A 19,115-nucleotide genomic window follows, 5' to 3' on the forward strand; every position below is an offset into this window, starting at 1 on the left:
TGTGTTGTTTGTCCTAGAGGGTTGCTGTGCAGTGTGTATATAAGTAGGTTTCTGTACTTACCAACAAGTAGGCCATTTCCATATCGTCCATCCTGGAAGTGTTGATTGATGGTGCAGTGACGGAAGATGAATGAATCATGTACACTCCCAGGATACGTTGCCACGATGTTGGTGATCAATCTCCAGTGATCGACAATGGCCTGCACATTGATGGAGTATGTGTGCTTCCTGTTGCGGTATAGATGTTCGGTTGCAGCAGGTGGCACAATTCGTACATGTGTGCAGTCAATGGCATCAAGCATGTGTGGGAAGCCGTTGATTTGGTAGAAGCCCTGTTTGGTCTAATGCTGCTTCTGCTGTGTGTTGGGGAAGCTGATGTGGCGGGGTGTGAGGGAGCTGATGGCCTCCAATACCTTGGGTAGGAAGGCAGAAAACGAGGGCTGTGAGATCCCGGCAACCAGGGCACCAGTGGTTTGAAAGGAGCCACTTGCCAACATGTGGAGTACAGCTAGCAGCTTGGTTTCCAGTGGAATGGTGTGGGATGTCTGCAAGCTGGGTGCCAACTGTGGCTCAATGTTGCGCAGCAGCTGCTGAATGGCGTGCCAGTTGAGTCTGTACCTCTGGATGCTGTCTTGTTGCCGGAGTCCCAGAAGGGTTGCCCTGGTGCGGAATATCCTCTCCTGCCTTCTGTGTTGCCTTTGGGGTCCCTGCTGGTGTTGTAGAAGCTGCTGTTGTTGGTCCTGTGCTCTGCGTGGGCGTGCATGCTGGATGAAAAGCACCTCCATGTCTTCCTTTTGGAGCTCTGCTGTTGCTTCTGTGTGTTTTCCTTAAGTACTGGAGTGTTTGCCCCATTTTAACGCCTGCCCTGACCCAGGTGTTATGTTTTGACGCAAATCGGGCTGTGTGTCATTTTCCAACTCCGCCTCCCGGCCGCGCGGAATTTTTGTGCGGTAGCATAAATATGGCGCACGGGTGTTTGTCATTTTTTGGACGGGAACGCCTACCTTGCATGTCATTAACACAAGGCGGTTTCCCGCATCCCGAAAATGACGCACAAGGTGGACTTTTGGCATTCGCGGGCTTGGGCGTTATTCTATAAATATGGTGCACAGTTTGCGCCAAATGTGCGCCAAAATGTTTGACGCACAGTTGGTGCAAACAGAGTATAAATATGCCCCAGAGTTTCCCTCGAGTCAGGACAGGTTTAGCCACAGTGGGTCATGGCGCTTGGAGCAGGCAGCTGCTACACACGCTGCTTGCTCTATTAAAACGCTAGGTACAACTGCCCAAGGTTTGCGCTATGTAAAAATGCAGAAAATAAACTCTGGACCCTGCCTGTCACCACGCGAAACAGAAAAATCATGAATCAAACCTTGCTTGATCAAATTGTGTGGTCCTAGGCAACAACAATTTTTTCACCAAGCATCTTTTTTGCTGGTTATTACGTATGAGAGTAGCTTGAAGACTGGAGGTCAGGATGTGCAATCTACAAAAAATATTTGTTTTATTTAATAGCCTTTCAAACTCTTTCATCTGTAATAAGATTCTAGGCCACATATACTGCATACTTGCACATGGCTTACTTCTTTGTTCGCTGATAGCATTGTCAACTGAGTTAGGGCAGAAGTGTTTCTCATTTCATGTTTAAAGCCTCTCAATTTTTTTATAAACTGATCAACTAAGTGAAACTTCCTGCATGTAAAAAAAATACACTTTCTTGAATATTGAGGACAACTTATCATACTTAGAATATGATAAGTTGTCTGATGTTTGTCGCACAAGAGTTACATGTCAAGTATTTTGAGGGCTTGTATTGTGCATGGGTTCGTAGAGTCATAGCCTACCCTTGGCTCAGCTCTCCCTGTTAATTTGATGGCTCGCCCACTTCTAATCACTCCCTACTCTGGGCTGCAGACACTTGTTTATTTGTGCTTCCTTCCCTTCCATGGCACAGAGTGTTCTGGTCCTCAGTCTATTCTATGATGATTCAAGCGTGCTGCCAGTGAATGGAGAAAACTATTTAAGTGGATTTGGCGTAGTACAGCGCAGCAAGTCACCTTGCTGTGCTGCCCTATGCCAAAGTGAAGGGGCAGAAATGTACTGTATATATGCTATATGGTGCATTCCTGTCCTTTCAATGTGCCTGCTTCATTTCTGCAGCCTAGTGCCAATACAGGCACCCTTGCGCCCTTGCACCACGGGGCAAGGGTGCCTGTGTTGGCAGCAGAATTGTTTTTATGCAGGAAGGGGCAACTTCCTGCACAGAAACAATCCATAGAAGTGTTTTCCTTTTTCTGTGTGTGCTGCAGAATGAATAAAGTTAGAGAAATAAAAAATATTTCTCTTTGTTACACCTAGGGAGGTGTAAGGATTTGGAGCATCCTCAGGTTTACAGGCTCTCCTAAATCTGGTGATGTGTCAAAATCCATGGGTTTCGCGTGGGAAAACCCACTACAATGCCAATGGAACACCTCCCTGGTGCAGAGTAAGGCAACACAGCAACTTGCACTGCCTTGCCTTACTTCATGTCTAGAAGGCCATTCAATGTCACAGAAAATGGCTTTGCATGGCCTCATAGATATGATTTTGTTTTCTGTATTGCCGGAGGGTCACAAAAAGTGATGTTCTAGCAGCACATGGGGCTCAAAAATATGTGCCAAGGCTTTAAGTGAGATTAAAAAAAGTGGGAAATCTCCAGAACGGGCATGGCAAAAAGAAGTATAACTGTTACTGTGGTTTGTTGAAGGTGTAATGGTCTTCACAGTGTGACAGTTCTTCCTGTAGGAAATGTATTTTCTTGAACTTCTGCCCTGTCACTTTTTAAGTCACTTTGTGCCTCCTTCTCACACTTTTCCATATATTCACAGTCACAGTATCACCAATGCCCTGTGTGCTCTGCAGAGGGGCCAACAATTGGATGCTCATTATTGTGAACACAACTTGGAGCCATTTCACACTAAAATCAGCCTCAACTCCAGAGCTCTCCATCGTGCTCCATTGTAAACACCCTTCTACAACCTGAGCTAGCAGGGGTGCAAAACTCCCAGCATTTAAAAACAAAATCCCAGCATATAAAGTGCTAGCTGGAAGTGTCAGAACTGGCATACAACGGTATGTCTTAATGCAATTTTCTTAAACTGCCTACTTTCCATTAGGCCTGCCCACCGGAAGGAAGGCATGTGTGTGTATGTAACAAGTGCAACTCTAACTCATGTCTGGACTGAGGCAAAAGTGATATCATTAACATTGTAGTTTTTGTACTTGGAAGCTAGCATCCCAATTTTTTTGTATTCATATTGATCAACTAACCCCATTGAGATGGTACACAACAAATTCATCCGGGTATAAATGACAGACATCTCATGCCTATTCCCTTTTACCCTGCACATTGTCTTGTAGGATTTCAGCCCACAATTAAGTCACAAGTAGAGCGGTCTTATTTAGATTTCGAATTAGAAACACCCAATTTTTAGGATCAAGGATTTCAAGAGAAAGCTCTCAATAATTTCTCAATTTGAGGCCAGTACCCTTTTAAATTTAGATTTGACAGCCCAAGTCATGCAGTTCTCAAAATTGGTCAACAATTACAGATCCACTGTGCCCTATTGGAAGCGCCCCAGTGTGATGAGACAAGTACTTTCACCTGTGGTCCCAGCTTTATGGTGGATCAACAGACACCAATGCCACTGAAGAGAGTGGTATAGCGGGTCGGTCAAGGAGTGAGAGGACACCAATGGTGTTACTGGACACATTTAATAAGAAAGAGGATAATATGGATTTCAAGATCCACAGACCTAACACCTGGGGAGGTCCTAGATTCTGTGAAGGAAGAGAGCAGGGGAAAGGGGCCTTTTGGGTGTAAGGGAACCAGACTTGGAGGGAGAAAGTCCAGATGGAGAAATTAAAGCGGAAGCAAAACAAATAATGCCATGTCAAGAGTCCGTACTCATACCTGGCCATAATCACCCTAATGATCCAGAACTTCACAGAGAAAAGGCTCAATCTCTTCCAGGTAAGACAACCCCCTTCCCTTCATGGCTTGTTCACCATTCAGCTCCCCTTTGGGGATTTTTTCTTATTGCCTGTTGTTGAAGCTTATACCACCACCCTAAGCCCACTATTCAGGAGCCGTAAACTTTGCCTTAACCAGACACAACCCTGTCAGATCATTATTATTATTATTATTATTATTATTATTATAACACAAGCTTTATTCTGTCATAAAACCATCAAAGCAGAAAACAATACTCCATGTTATTACATATTGCAAGTGAAGTTTTAAAATAAATAAATAAATGATGGGGCAATAAAAACACCATTCATTGCTAACAATAAAACCAATTAAAAAAACTCTCAGTGCATACCCTATAGAACATACATATTCACAAATTACAATGTTTCTAAAAAGCGAATTCATATATACCATGCAGCCACAAGGAACTTACAAACTGCATGGATCAGAGTAGCAAAAGTATCACTCTTTAAAATCCTGAGGGCAATGGCAAATTGTCTAGAACCCAGCTTCTGACAAGCTGGACGAATCCACTTACGTCGAGGAGAAGCATACGCTGGGCAGAAGAACATAAAATGTTCAACTGATTCCAGGACATCATTGCAGCCTGGACATAGAATGGACACCGACGGTTTCTTCCAACTGCCAGTAAAAGACAGTAACAGTAAACATCCGTAACGGAAGCGTGCATACAGACTCTTTCGCAGTGAGTCAGGAATAAGATCTAAATAAGGCTCATACTGGGGATACCATTTGAAATCAAGAAATGCATTGGTCAGTCGTCCATGTGATGTACCAAGGAGATAGTTGTTCCTGACATAGGACCAAAAAGCTATTTTCAGGGACAAATCATGAGCCTTCCCTAGACCCTGTGGATTCTCACAATAATTCCCAAGTCCCAGGGTACGAAACCAACTAGACACATGCCTAAACCATGGAATAGAGGCTGCATTAGGTCTTTTTAAAAGATCAAGAATAGAGTCCTTGTAAATAATGAGCTGAGGGGTCGTCCAGATTCTTACCCAAAAGAGTAACGGTCTTAAAGCTATCATATCAGAAATACGGTTAAAACCAGATCCAAAAAGATGGGAATCACTGGAGTACTGCCTGGGCACGCAAGTAGTGCTCTAGCAAAACTATTTTCGCCCACAGACAGTTTAGTGGTTTTACAAAAGCCCCACACCTCAGCGACGTAAGTATCAGCATTTTGTGCTTTGGCCAAATAAATCTTTATAGCAGGAGAAACGGCTTTCATGGCAATACTCTTATAAAAGCACAAAATGGCCCCAGATCTATGTTGAAGAAGAGACGCACTCTTGTTAATCCATTCTTCCCAGTGCAATTTATTCGAGATCCTCACACCCAGATAATCTATCGAACTTACTTTTCCCAAAGGACCCCCAGCTAAGGTGATAGTACATTTCCCGACTAGTCCAGGGCTGAACACCATTAATTTGGTTTTACTAACATTCAGTTCCAGCCCATGATTGGTACTGAAAGTTATAAACTTGTCAACGAGAGTCTGGAGACCCACTGGGGTCTTAGAGATGAGGAGAGAGTCATCCGCAAAGAGCAGTATAGGAATTTTTTGCGCATTTAGGGAGGGGACATCATTTTGGCAGAGAGATACAGCTTGTACCACTTCATTTATATATAAAGTAAATAAAGTTGGTGCCAAAACACATCCTTGATGAACTCCCGCTGGATGGCAATATGGTCTGTAAATTCTCCCTGATTACCCCACCTCACTTAGGCATATGTGCCCTCATGAAACTGCTGTAAAAGGTGGATTATATTAGTTGGAGTACCTATTTTATATAGAACACCCCATATTTTTTCTCTGGGAACCACATCAAACGCAGACCACAAAAGCAACATATAAATTTTGTTTGGCAGCGTTACATTTTCCTGTATAAAAGCGCAGCCTAAAAACCTGGTCCACAGTGCTAGTTTTAGGGCGAAAACCTGCCTGTAGTGGGAACACCACATTATGGATGTCAGCCCAGTCTAAAAGCCTGTCCAAAAGCTGCTTAGCAAAAAAATGTTGGAGGTTTTCAAGAAGGCTAATGGGTCTGTAATTAGCAGGAAAGCTCGCCACTCCCTTTTTGTAAATTGGAACTATTTCAGCCCCTTTCCAAGTGCTGGGCATTGAGCCCCCAGCTGTTATTGCATTGGATATCATATTTATGTAACTGGACCAGATCACTAGCTCAGACTTATATAAGTCCCTCGGTATCTTATCTGGGCTTGGGGCTTTAGAAGGTTTAAGGGAATTAATTGCAGCAATTGTTTCCTCTAGGGTAAAGACAATGTAGTCATCCTGGCTGCACACAACTGTTCCTAGGTTGCCAGATGGTGGGCACGCTCCAGCCAACTGCTTGGAGAAGGAATCGTGAGTGGAAAAATTACAGGGCAGAGCATAAAGATTGGAAAAGTGATCAACCCAACTCTCAGGTTGAATATGGGTGCGAATTATGCTCTTACCCTCTCTGTGCCTGTCAGACAATAATTTCCGAAAGAACACGTTATTATTATATCTAGCAGTGTCCAACATATTCTGCCAAATTGAATCATCCCAGCTTTTCTTTGCCTGTGCTGTGGCTTTATAATAGACTAATCTGGCTGTTCTAATTGCCCCCTGTGAGCGGGACACAATGGATGACTTTAATGCAAATTTAGTCTTAGAACAATCCTCATTAAACCACTAACTGATTTTATGTGAATGGTCAAGTCGCTTAATGGGAATTTTCGTGTAAATGATATTCTTCAACTTGTGTATCATTGTCTCGTGGATAGTAAGAATTGGGATATTGGCGACCTCATGTTCCTCATAATTAGCCATTGCATCAGTAAACAATTTACAAATCTCCCTAATCATGTATGGATTAGACAACACTTTTGGCCAGCTAACACGAGTATAGCTGTTATCCAAGAATGGCTCCAGGACAACAGTATAGTGGGTATTCTCTGGACCTTCTCAAACCCTGTCTGATCATTGTCATCATGACAACACTTTACTTTCAGTAAAATCTTATACTCACCCAAACTTCAGAGCCCTGTTTTTTTACTACTCCTGGAGTGTAGGTACTACTAGAGTAAACAATTCATGTAATGATGGTGTGCATCTACATTGCAAAACTGTCACAAGCCCCTATTTGATGGAGCTGTATGTGTGAACTGCACCTGTTTACACTGTTGTTGTAAAAAAATGTTTGAAGCGGCGATTGCCACAGATATATGTAGCCAAGTGCTGCACTTGCATGCATGATCAGTTCCTTTGTACACTTAGACTTGGCTGCATTGTACAGAGACCTTACATTGCTGCACAGAGAGGAAATAAATTGAATAAAAGTCCCACATAAGAAAAGGTCCCTGTGCTAGGCATCTTCTTTCTTTTAAGATAATGGGGCCCTGATGTTTTCTTCGCTGCCCCCACCACTATTCTAAAAGATTTACCTTGATTTACACTCAGGCTCAAATCTTCCAAAAAACTTCCAAAATAAAAAAACAAGCAGTGACTGCAGAGCATTACTGATGCGGGCCATCACAATTGCGTCAACCTCATATAACAAAATCAGGAGTTGTTGAGACCCTACTTGAAGGAAATCAAGTGCTTCGTCCACCAAAAGCTCCCCAATGTTGTTGCTGTATGAAGAGAATAAAAATGGCACCAGGATACATCCCTGCCTCACTCCTTTTTCAAAGTTAAATAACTCTGTACGTTGCCCCCTGCTGCTATATCTGACACAAGCTGTAACCCCTGAGTACAATTGTTTTAAGAATAGAACGTTTGGCATCTCTACACCCATCTTCATTAAAGTTGCCCATATTTACACTGGTTCATACTATCAAAGGCATATGACTGATCCATAAATATCATGTATAATTAGCCTTTTTTGCCAGAGAGTACTTATTAATTGAGATATATAAGTGTAACCCTTGCTCAATGGTGCCCAATTCCTTCTGGAACCCATACTGTACATCAATGAAGATCTTGTCTTCTGCCTGTGCCTCTAGCCTGAAGGGTATAATCCTGCCCATCACTCTAAGAGTAGAATCCAGCAGGGACATTGGTCCATAACAGCTTGGGTCTATCATTTTTAAAAATGGGCACAATAACTGACTGACACCAAATGGGAGGTGGACCCTTTGATACAACAGCTTATAGGACATTTGCAAATAAAGGAGCCCATAAATCAATGTTCTCCATTAATATACCTGAAAATAGCCCATCAAGCCCTGGCTCCTTACCTTTCCTTCCACCTACAATAGCAGATCTCACCTCCTCCTAACTTGGCTCCAACTGCACCATGTCTAGACTTCTAGAACCTCTCTTTGGAGAGTTCACAGTGGAGCACTCTCCCTCAATGTTCTCAGCATAAATAGCAGCAAAATTCTTTACCCAGTCCTCCAGGTGAATGACACTTTCAACTGCTGGGGTCTCTGTTTCACTAAAATAAGGTTCATTAACCACCCTCCAAAAGCCATCCTGGCTGATTCTTTACATGCTGTCTGCATTGTCCCCCAATGCCTCCTCTTTTATGATGTTCCTGCTGTCCATGCTTTTAGTACAACATTTTAAAGCCTCCTACATTATGTTACTCAATATGTATCCCTGGGGTTCACCTTCAATGCCTTCTTCAGCTTCTTGTGGGCTTTTGTATAGTTTGAGTCAAACCATCCATACGCTTTCGCAGGGTCGGTTCTAGGTCATTGCAATAAGGCCTCTCCTATGTGATTGACTGTCTCTGTGAAAGCCCTCACAATAGAGGCACTCTCCGAAGTTTCATGAAGGAGATTACAAACTGTGACTGTTTGCTCCTAATTACATGCTGAATGAGCTTCCCTGGATCAATTTTGCCCCACTTAAGTGTAAGACCATTCCTCTTCCCTACCTCTAAAGCTTATCCTGGCAATCTCGGCTTGACACCCTTAATGACCCAATTAGTGGCCAGCTTTGATGGACTGTGATCACCATTAAAGGTTGGCACTATTTAAAATCCTTCAACAAAGGGTGTGCTAGTCTCTGAGACAAGAGCAAAATCGATTGTAGTTGAACAATTCCCTTTTACAAAGGTTTCAAGAAGTTCTCCATGTGAATTACACATATTCATCTTCATCAAAAAGTTGTTTAACATATTTCCATAATTGTCATGAATGAAATGCGTCATCCATTCTCCCGAGTTACTTGTCAGCCCTCCTGTTGATCTGACCTTAGCCTGGAGACCCACTTTAAGATGATCACATACTATATTGCCTCTGGTGAGAACAGTAGAAAAGGGCATGGGTAAGGTTTAGATATCTTTTTTCTGGGTTGGGGTGGCCTATGGATCCAAGCCTTGTTATGCCTCACAAGAACCCCCTCCTCTTGGGTGGCACTATTTCGGAGTCTTAACCCAATCTCAGATGTGCTCCCCACTGAGTTCAATCTTGCTGCTTCCTCAACTTCTCTCACCTGACTTACACACAGCTCACAAGATACCATCCCGTTATCCTTCCTTTCTTGACATAGCGTGGGTAAGGTAGGGGATTTTACCACTTCAGTCCGTTGTTTCCAAAGAATCAATCCTATCAAAAACACTTGAATCAGTCTCATATAAAAGCTTCCAATGAGCACAAAGTAGTGTCCCCTATTTCCTGCAAAGTGTGTTTAAACCAGCCATAACCACACTCTTGAGTTCTAGTATACCGTCATCCTCTTTAGCCTGTAACATTTTCTCCTAGGGCAGGGCTGTCACTCTTTTCACAGCTAAGCACTTCGACTTTACAGGCCTTTTTAGTCTCTTAGCTGGAGGCAAGTCCTGGGTGACCCCTGGGGAAGCTTAGCTGCAAGACTCATTGTACACATGGATTATTTGATGCTAGTAAACCATTTGTGTTACTTACCCCATTTGCCCCTCTCACAGCCAGACCTCTTTGCATTAACCTGTCTCTCTTCAACAATGCAAATCTCTTAATTTATTACCCCCATAGCATTTGTCAGAAAGGTAACAATGCTCGGAGTAGCTGAAGACTCTTTACCTGAATGGGAGATTTCAGATTTCCTTTCCCCATCTTTCAACATTCAAAAACCTTAGGTAAAAAGATGGAAAACAATACCATGAAAGAGGGGGCCTGCCCTCTGTCGGCAACTGATGGAGCAGACGGGCCCTCTTTAGGCCCAGTCTTTTCCCAGATATGTGCCAGTGTGTGTCCTGCGTGCCATGGTCCTTGCAGTACTGATGAGCGCAAGGGTGGCAGCGCCTGAAAAGCCCTCCTCCTTGGCACAAAGGATCCTGTGGGTTGAAGGCCCTCCACCAGCAACAAAGTGCATCTCATGCACCGTGGCTCTTACAGCGCTTATGAGAGTGAGGGTGGCAGCATCTAGAATGCCCTCCTCCTAAGCAAAAAGGATCCTGGTAGTTGAAGTCCCCCCACCAGCAGCAACAAAGTCAGTCTGACGTGCTACAGGTCTTCCAGTGCTTATAAGTGGGAGAGCGGCGGCACCTGGGCAGCCATCCTTCTGTGCACAGGGGATCCAGGAGATGGAAGTACCCCACCTGCAGCAACAAAGTTCGTTCCATGTGCCATGGGTCTTGCAGCGCTTACAAGTGCAGGGGCGGCAGTGCCTGCAAAGCCCTCCTTCTGGGCAGAAAGGATCCAAGGGGTTAAAAGTCTCCCCAATAGCAGCAAGAAAGTTTGTCCCCCTATATAAAGATACATATATATATATACACCTGCAACTACAACTCCTGTTTACACAATAGATGAGATAAAATTGAAAGATTCATTTGTAGATTACTCAAAAGAAGAGTTTTTGACTGATGTTCATTCTTGATTAGTTCAAGAAAACACTCAAGCTTTAGATATTAAGGACTGTTACATATGCACACACTTACTTCTTCAGCTGCAGAAGAAATGACATACCATTATATCCTACTTTCATATGCAATTACATGCAGTATTTTGTTTAGTTTATTTTATAGACAAGAATGTTTTGAATATTATTTTTCTAATTATGAAATGATTCTTTCAAGGGTTCCCCTTAAGAAACTTAATTCAAAGGCAAAGGTCATGGAAATTGCATGGTATTTCTTTAGAACACTAACATTTAGAAACTCTGTTAAGGCATACGAAAGGAACCTAAGCTGTTTAATGAGACCACTAGAAAAGACATTCATTTTAACATTAGAGGAGAGAAGGGCCCACATTGTCAGTAGTAAACATAAGGACAAAGATGTTTTAAGAAATGTCTGGAAGAAAGAAAAGGATGAATATAAAAAGAAAATGATCACCCAAAATTAAAATAAGACACATCACAAAAAGGGTAAATTATGTGTTTACAAAAGATGAGCCAAGTTAAGAGAAGACAAAGGTACTTTATTTTTATGACAATATGCCAAAGTATCTCAGTGAGTACCCTCAGTATGAGGATAGAAAATATACACAAGATATATGTACACAATACCAAAATATGCAGTAATAGCAATAGAAAACAGTGCAAACAATGTATAGTCACAATAGAATGCAATGGGGCACATAGGGATAGGGGCAACACAAACCATATACTCTAGAAGTGGAATGCGAACCACGAATGGACCCCAAACCTATGTGACCTTGTAGAGGGTCGCTGGGACTGTAAGAAAACAGTGAGGGTTAGAAAAATAGCCCACCCCAAGACCCTGAAAAGTGGGTGCAAAGTGCACCTAAGTTCCCCAAAGAGCACAGAAGTCGTGATAGGGGAATTCTGTAAGGAAGACCAACACCAGCAATGCAACAACAATGGATTTCCTGACAAGAGTACCTGTGGAACAAGGGGACCAAGTCCAAGAGTCACGATCAAGTCAGGAGTGGGCAGATGCCCAGGAAATGCCAGCTGTGGGTGCAAAGAAGCTGCCACCGGATGGTAGAAGCTGTGGATTCTGCAAGAACGACAAGGGCTAGAAACTTCCCCTTTGGAGGATGGATGTCCCACGTCGTGAAGAGTCATGCAGAGGTGTTTCCGTGCAGAAAGACCACAAACAAGCCTTGCTAGCTGCAAGGGTCGCAGTTTTGGTTTTTGGATGCTGCTGTGGCCCAGGAGGGACCAGGATGTCGCCAATTGCGTGAGGAGACCGAGGGGGCATCCAGCAAGACAAAGAGCCCACTCAGAAGCAAGCAGCACCCGCAGAAGTGCCGGAACAGGCACTACAAAGTGGAGTGAACCGGAGCTCACCCGAAGTCACAAAGGAGAGTCCCACGACACCGGAGGACAAGTCAGGAGGTCGTGCACTGCAGGTTAGAGTGCCGGGGACCCAGGCTTGGCTGTGCACAAAGGAAATCCTGGAAGAGTGCACAGGAGCCGGAGTAGCTGCAAAACACACGGTTCCCAGCAATGCAGTCTAGCGTGGGAAGGCAAGGACTTACCTCCACCAAACTTGGACTGAAGAGTCACTGGACTGTGGGAGTCACTTGGACAGAGTTGCTGAGTTCAAGGGACCTCGCTCGTCGTGCTGAGAGGAGACCCAGAGGACCGGTGATGCAGTTCTTTGGTGCCTGCGGTTGCAGGGGGAAGATTCAGTCGACCCACGGGAGATTTCTTCGGAGCTTCTAGTGCAGAGAGGAGGCAGACTACCCCCACAGCATGCACCACCAGGAAAACAGTCGAGAAGGCGGCAGAATCAGCGTTACAAGGTCGCAGTAGTCGTCTTTGCTACTTTGTTGCAGTTTTGCAGGCTTCCAGCGCGGTCAGCAGTCGATTCCTTGGCAGAAGGTGAAGAGAGAGATGCAGAGGAACTCTGATGAGCTCTTGCATTCGTTATCTAAAGAATTCCTCAAAGCAGAGACCCTAAATAGCCAGAAAAGGAGTTTTGGCTACTTAGGAGAGAGGATAGGCTAGCAACACCTGGAGGAGCCTATCCGAAGGAGTCTCTGACGTCACCTGCTGGCACTGGCCACTCAGAGCAGTCCAGTGTGCCAGCAGCACCTCTGTTTCCAAGATGGCAGAGGTCTGGAGCATATTGGAGGAGCTCTGGGCACCTCCCAGGGGAGGTGCAGGTCAGGGGAGTGGTCACTCCCCTTTCCTTTGTCCAGTTTCGCACCAGAGCAGGGCTGAGGGATCCCTGAACCGGTGTAGACTGGCTTATGCAGAAATGGGCACCATCTGTTCCCATGAAAGCATTTCCAGAGGCTGGGGGAGGCTACTCCTCCCCAGCCCTAACACCTTTTTCCAAAGGGAGAGGGTGTAACACCCTCTCTCTGAGGAAGTCCTTTGTTCTGCCTTCCTGGGCCAAGCCTGGCTGGACCCCAGGAGGGCAGAAACCTGTCTGAGGGGTTGGCAGCAGCAGCAGCTGCAGTGAAACCCCGGGAAAGGTAGTTTGGCAGTACCAGGGTCTGAGCTAGAGACTCGGGGATCATGGAATTGTCTCCCCAATGCCAGAATGGCATTGGGGTGACAATTCCATGATCTTAGACATGTTACATGGCCATGTTCGGAGTTACCATTGTGACGCTATACATATGTCGTGACATATGTATAGTGCACGCATGTAATGGTGTCCCCGCACTCACAAAGTCCGGGGAATTTGCCCTGAACAATGTGGGAGAACCTTGGCTAGTGCCAGGGTGCCCACACACTAAGTAACTTAGCACGCAACCTTTACCAGGTAAAGGTTAGACATATAGGTGACTTATAAGTTACTTAAGTGCAGTGGTAAATGGCTGTGAAATAACGTGGACGTTATTTCACTCAGGCTGCAAGGGCAGGCCTGTGTAAGAATTGTCAGAGCTCCCTATGGGTGGCAAAAGAAATGCTGCAGCCCATAGGGATCTCCTGGAACCCCAATACCCTGGGTACCTCAGTACCATATACTAGGGAATTGCAGTATGCCAATGTAAATTGGTGAAATTGGTCACTAGCCTGTTAGTGACAATTTGGAAAGAATTGAGAGAGCATAACCACTGAGGTTCTGGATAGCAGAGCCTCAGTGAGACAGTTAGTCATAACACAGGTAACACATACAGGGCACACTTATGAGCACTGGGGACCTGGCTGGCAGGGTCTCAGTGACACATACAACTAAAACAACATATATACAGTGAAATATGGGGGTAACATGCCAGGCAAGATGGTACTTTCCTACAGACGGGGACCCAATATATATTTTGTATTTTCACTGGGCAGGTGAAACATTATAAAGTTTGAACGCACTGCACAGGAGTTTAGGCAAAGGTGCTTCTTTTGTTGGTAACTGGTTTGCCCCATTAGGAGGAGGACTCTTTAGAGCCATTCTGAGACATGTACTAATCATTGGCATTTGCTTGATAACCTTATATGGTTTATATAAAGGATGTAGATGATATCTAACAAGGGCAAAGAATAAAGAAAGAAACAGACAAATCAGAGGATAATTACAAATGGAAGAGAATGCAGGAAATCGAACACATTTGGAAAATTTAAAAATGAAATGTATGACTCAACAGAGAATGAAAGTGCACTCTAAAGATGCATTTGTGAAGAAATAGTGATGGTTTTCAACCATCAGAGGGGGGAAACTGCTGTAGTGAACATATTAGCTGACAAAATGCTTTATTAAAATGCTGTGCAAAGTTTACGTTAAAAAGAAACATATGCTAAATTCAATTTTGTGGTAGGTAACCATATTTAAATGTCCATGCTTGTAAACTGAAGACAATACATTAACTTAAAGTTAATGTAACTGACGATGCCATGTTAACTGAAAAAAATGCATTCCCACTGTTTTTCTTGTTTAAATAGTTGTTTGTCGAAGATTTTTTTATTCTCTTTATTACACATGTTTGCCATTTGGGAAGCTTACTGTTAGCTAGAGGATAAACACTTTTTTGTATTAGACAACTGATAGTGAGGTCCTCAACAGGAGGAGATGGAAACAACAGGAAGAATGATTCATGGGAGGAAGTTTTTGACCACAGGAAAACAACACTGTGACATTCAAGGACTAATGTCTGAAAGTCTATTATGCTCTGGTAAGAACATGGGGAGTGAACATGCTCCCAGATATTGCTGAAATTCTATGGGTGGATGAAGAGGACGAAAATAAAATACTGTTGCAACCCATGCGTTTATGTCAGTGAGTGTTCCTAGAGTAGACAGAGGAGGCATGCTCTCCTGCACAGAGGGGGTCCCCCATTCTTCTTTCCAAGCAAAGGTATAGAGTCTTTTACACATACTTGTTTTCACTTGTGTTCTTTGCAGGAGCCACTTTTCATGGGAGACTGCTGAGGTGACTTTCCGATGGCCTGCTGATTTTAGTTGAGAATACTTTTCAGCATACTATGCAAAAGATTCGTACTTATGTTTTGATTTCTGCGATCAGAACTCTTTATGAGTATCTGAACTGAAACCTTTTCTTACAAATTGTTCATATAGGTTAGGGAACATTCTTATACGGAACACACTTGCTGCATTTTTACAATATTGATGGTAATACTGACTGATATATTGTTTTACTTTATAACCAAATATCGATTGATGGATTATATTAACTTCTAATGAAGATATTTGGAAAATAATAAAACATTTGATAAAAGATGGAATTCTAAAATAATTGAGCATAAAACCCCTTAACTCATACTAACTCTCTATATTGACTGAACTAAAAGATTTAATTATTGATTATGCTTTTATATTGATGATAGCTCCTTATTTCTCTCTGTTGACATCAAAGATCCATACGACCTGGAAGCGTAGTTTGTTTAATGATTACACCGTGAGACTGAGATATAGACAATCTAGCTCCAGCAGTCTTTATGATAATGGCATGTAATTGGATGCATCAGATGTGACACACATTTGACCTACTACAGACATGTGGACACAATGTCAATACATGAATTTCATGGTGATTTATTTAGAGAACTCTCTGACTAGTTACATAGGCTTATTTTATTTTTTTATTCAAAACGTCTTTGTGGTTTCTTGATGTCTTTGTTGCTCTATCTCTCTTTATATTTTGTAAACCTCCTCTCCTCCCCCTGTTTTGCTAGGTATGCTGCAAGAGGGCTCCGAGCGTTGAACGAGTCTTTAGATTTCACAATAATTTTGGAATTTTGCACCTTTGATAGTTCTGGTATTCTCTCTTGCCGGAGGCAATGTGGTCTGTTGCCATTGTGTTATGCGAGAGACACTCTATATCCAGAAGTTGCTTGATAACCTTTGTCTTGGATTATGGGCTAAAGGAAATGTGTCTCATCCCTTCCGTGAGCTCGGCAGTGCCCCAAGAGTATGGATGTGTGCAGAAAGAAGGACTTTCCAGGACCCAGTGCCTCAATACGTGATCACAACAGATGCTTCTATGGTACGGTGGGGAGCACACCTCAACCAACACAGCATCCAGGGACAATGGGACACTCAGCAGAAACAACTTCACATAAATCAGCTAGAACTACTAGCAGTGTTTCTAGCGTTGAAAGCATTTCAGCCGCTAATAGCCCACAAACACATTCTTGTCAAAACAGACAACATGACAACAATGTATTACTTAAACAGGGAGGCACACACTCATCACAACTGTGTCTCTTAGCACAGAAAATTTGGCATTGGGCGAATCACAATCACCTTCACCTAATAGCGCAATACATCCCAGGAATTCAAAACCAGTTGGCAGACAATCTCAGTCGAGATCACCAACAGATCCACGAATGTGAGATTCATCACCAGATACTACAAACCTACTTCAAAAACTGGGGAACACCGCAAATAGACCTATTTGTGACAAAAGAAAACGCAAAATGCCAAAACTTCGCATCCAGGTACCCACAGCCTCACTCCAAGTGCAATGCGTTATGGATGAGTTGGTCAGGGATATCTTTACCAGAACTGATCAATGATTTCCATCTCACATGCTACAACTATGCAGATGACACACAAATACTACTTCAATTAGAAGACCCCAAAAACATTGAAAACTCACAAATCTTCAGTTGCCTCAGAGCCGTTGATCAGTGGATGACCTGGAGCCATCTCAAACTAAATACCGCCAAAACAGAAATACTCATATGTGGTGACTGGAAAAATTATGACCCTCTGTGCGTCTGGCCTGAAGATCTCGGACCACCTCCTCAATTATCCAAGGAAGTGAAAAACCTAGGAATCACCATGGATTCCAAGCTAACTATGAATGCCCAAGTAGACAAATTAGCACGCACAAGCTTCATCACCTTAAAGACTTTACGACGCATCTTCCCCCACCTCGGATTTCCACACAAGGTGCAAGCTGCTATCTCGCTTGTATTATCCAAACTGGATTATGCCAATAGCCTCTACCATGGATCATCTCTATCTGTTATGAAAAAACTACAACGTATCCAGAATTCCGCAGCCAGGCTACTACTACGTATAAAGCCGCAAGCCCACATCTCCCCTGCCTTGAGAGCACTACACTGGTTACCCGTTGCCAGAAGATGCACTTTCAAACTGCTTTGTATCACCCACAAAGCTATACATGGAACAGGACTGCTTTTTATCAGAAAGAAAATTACCAAATACATCCAACAAAAAACCCTCCGCTCAAGACTGGCACCCCGCCTTAGAACACCACCATACAAGAAAAAGACTGTAGGTGGTACATCCTTCTCCGTCCAAGCAGCCAAACTATGGAATTCATTACCCCCAACTATAAGAGCCACAGATAACTTTCTTGTTTTCAGAAAACTACTCAAGAGTTGGCTCTTTCCTTCATAACCACCTTTTTCAAACAACTATGAACTGCATATACCTATGTGGATAAATATTTTTTCAGATTATATGTATATTTCTATTTATTTATAGTTTCTTTGGAAAATATGTATTGCTACTGTCATAACAATAAAATACACACACACTCTTTTTAAACCTGTCTGACTAAGTATTGTTTACCCATGATTCTAATTATGTATTGTATGTGCATATGTGTGTGTATTCATGTGTGTGTGTGTGTGTATAAATATATATATATATATATATATATATATATATATATATATATATATATATATATATGTGTGTATGTATGTGTATATGTGGTTTCTGTGCTTGGCATGTTTGTGGATCATTGCATGGCTCCTGGTTTTTGGGTTGTTATACTAGATATCTATGAATTTCTGCTCTCATTTTTCATCACTCTTATGTCATGTCTCTATCAAACTATCCTCCATTCTCACTCTGACTCATCCCAAATCCCTTCGACCACTTTCATCTCCTAAATATCTCTGCCTAAGCTCTTCCCTCCACCTCCACATCTAACTCACCAAACCTCACTCTACCTCTGTGACCTCCCACACAACCCTTCTAAATTCTCCTGCATTCATCTCACCCTGCTACTATGCTCTCCCTAACCCTTCCACATACTCTTCCCCCCTCCGCCCCCCTTTATTCATCCCAAGCCTTTGGATTGAGTAAATTAAGGATATACTCCCAATTAACACTTCTGGATTTCTTTCCTCCTCCACCCCTCCATTACTCCAGTCAATCTAACTAACAAACTCTCATATCCGCGGCTCAAATTAACTCATAATAATACTAAAACTGTACTCAATATTAAATGATACTAATCCATCATTAATTCTTGTTGGGTTCCGGAGTAGCGTGCTACTCATCGAAAAGCGCTTCGACGCCTCGTCAGGGGTAGTAAGCGCTATATAAATACGATTACAATACAATACAATACAATTAAACATATATTTCATTCCAGTCAAGGGTTCAGTAGCACTGCATTGCTTGGTGTTGGGACGGGAGGCTGTATTGTTGAGATGGAATAATTAGCTAATTATAACCCTATAGAAAATGTTGTGTAGTGTTGGAAGTGGTACAAATGGCATTAGCGTGGTCGACATACAATTTCAACATATTTTATCAACGTATCCTGGAGATTTGGGGAAGAGCTAGCACAAAATGTTACTGGTTATTACCGTAAACTCCAGGGACAGAAAACGGCTCCTGAAGACCACCTACTTTTCATAACTCAGTGTGAGCTAAACTGTATTACTAGTTCACCTCTTTTTAATCTGCCGAAATATATGTAATGGTCTGTTGGGGATATCGATAGGTAATCTATTACCCCAGGCATCTTTCAACTCGCACTACTCCAGAGACAATCTAATTCGTGGTGTTTGTCTTGGATTTAAA

Source organism: Pleurodeles waltl, chromosome 3_1, assembly GCF_031143425.1.
Source record: "Pleurodeles waltl isolate 20211129_DDA chromosome 3_1, aPleWal1.hap1.20221129, whole genome shotgun sequence".
Taxonomy (NCBI): Eukaryota; Metazoa; Chordata; class Amphibia; order Caudata; family Salamandridae; genus Pleurodeles; species Pleurodeles waltl.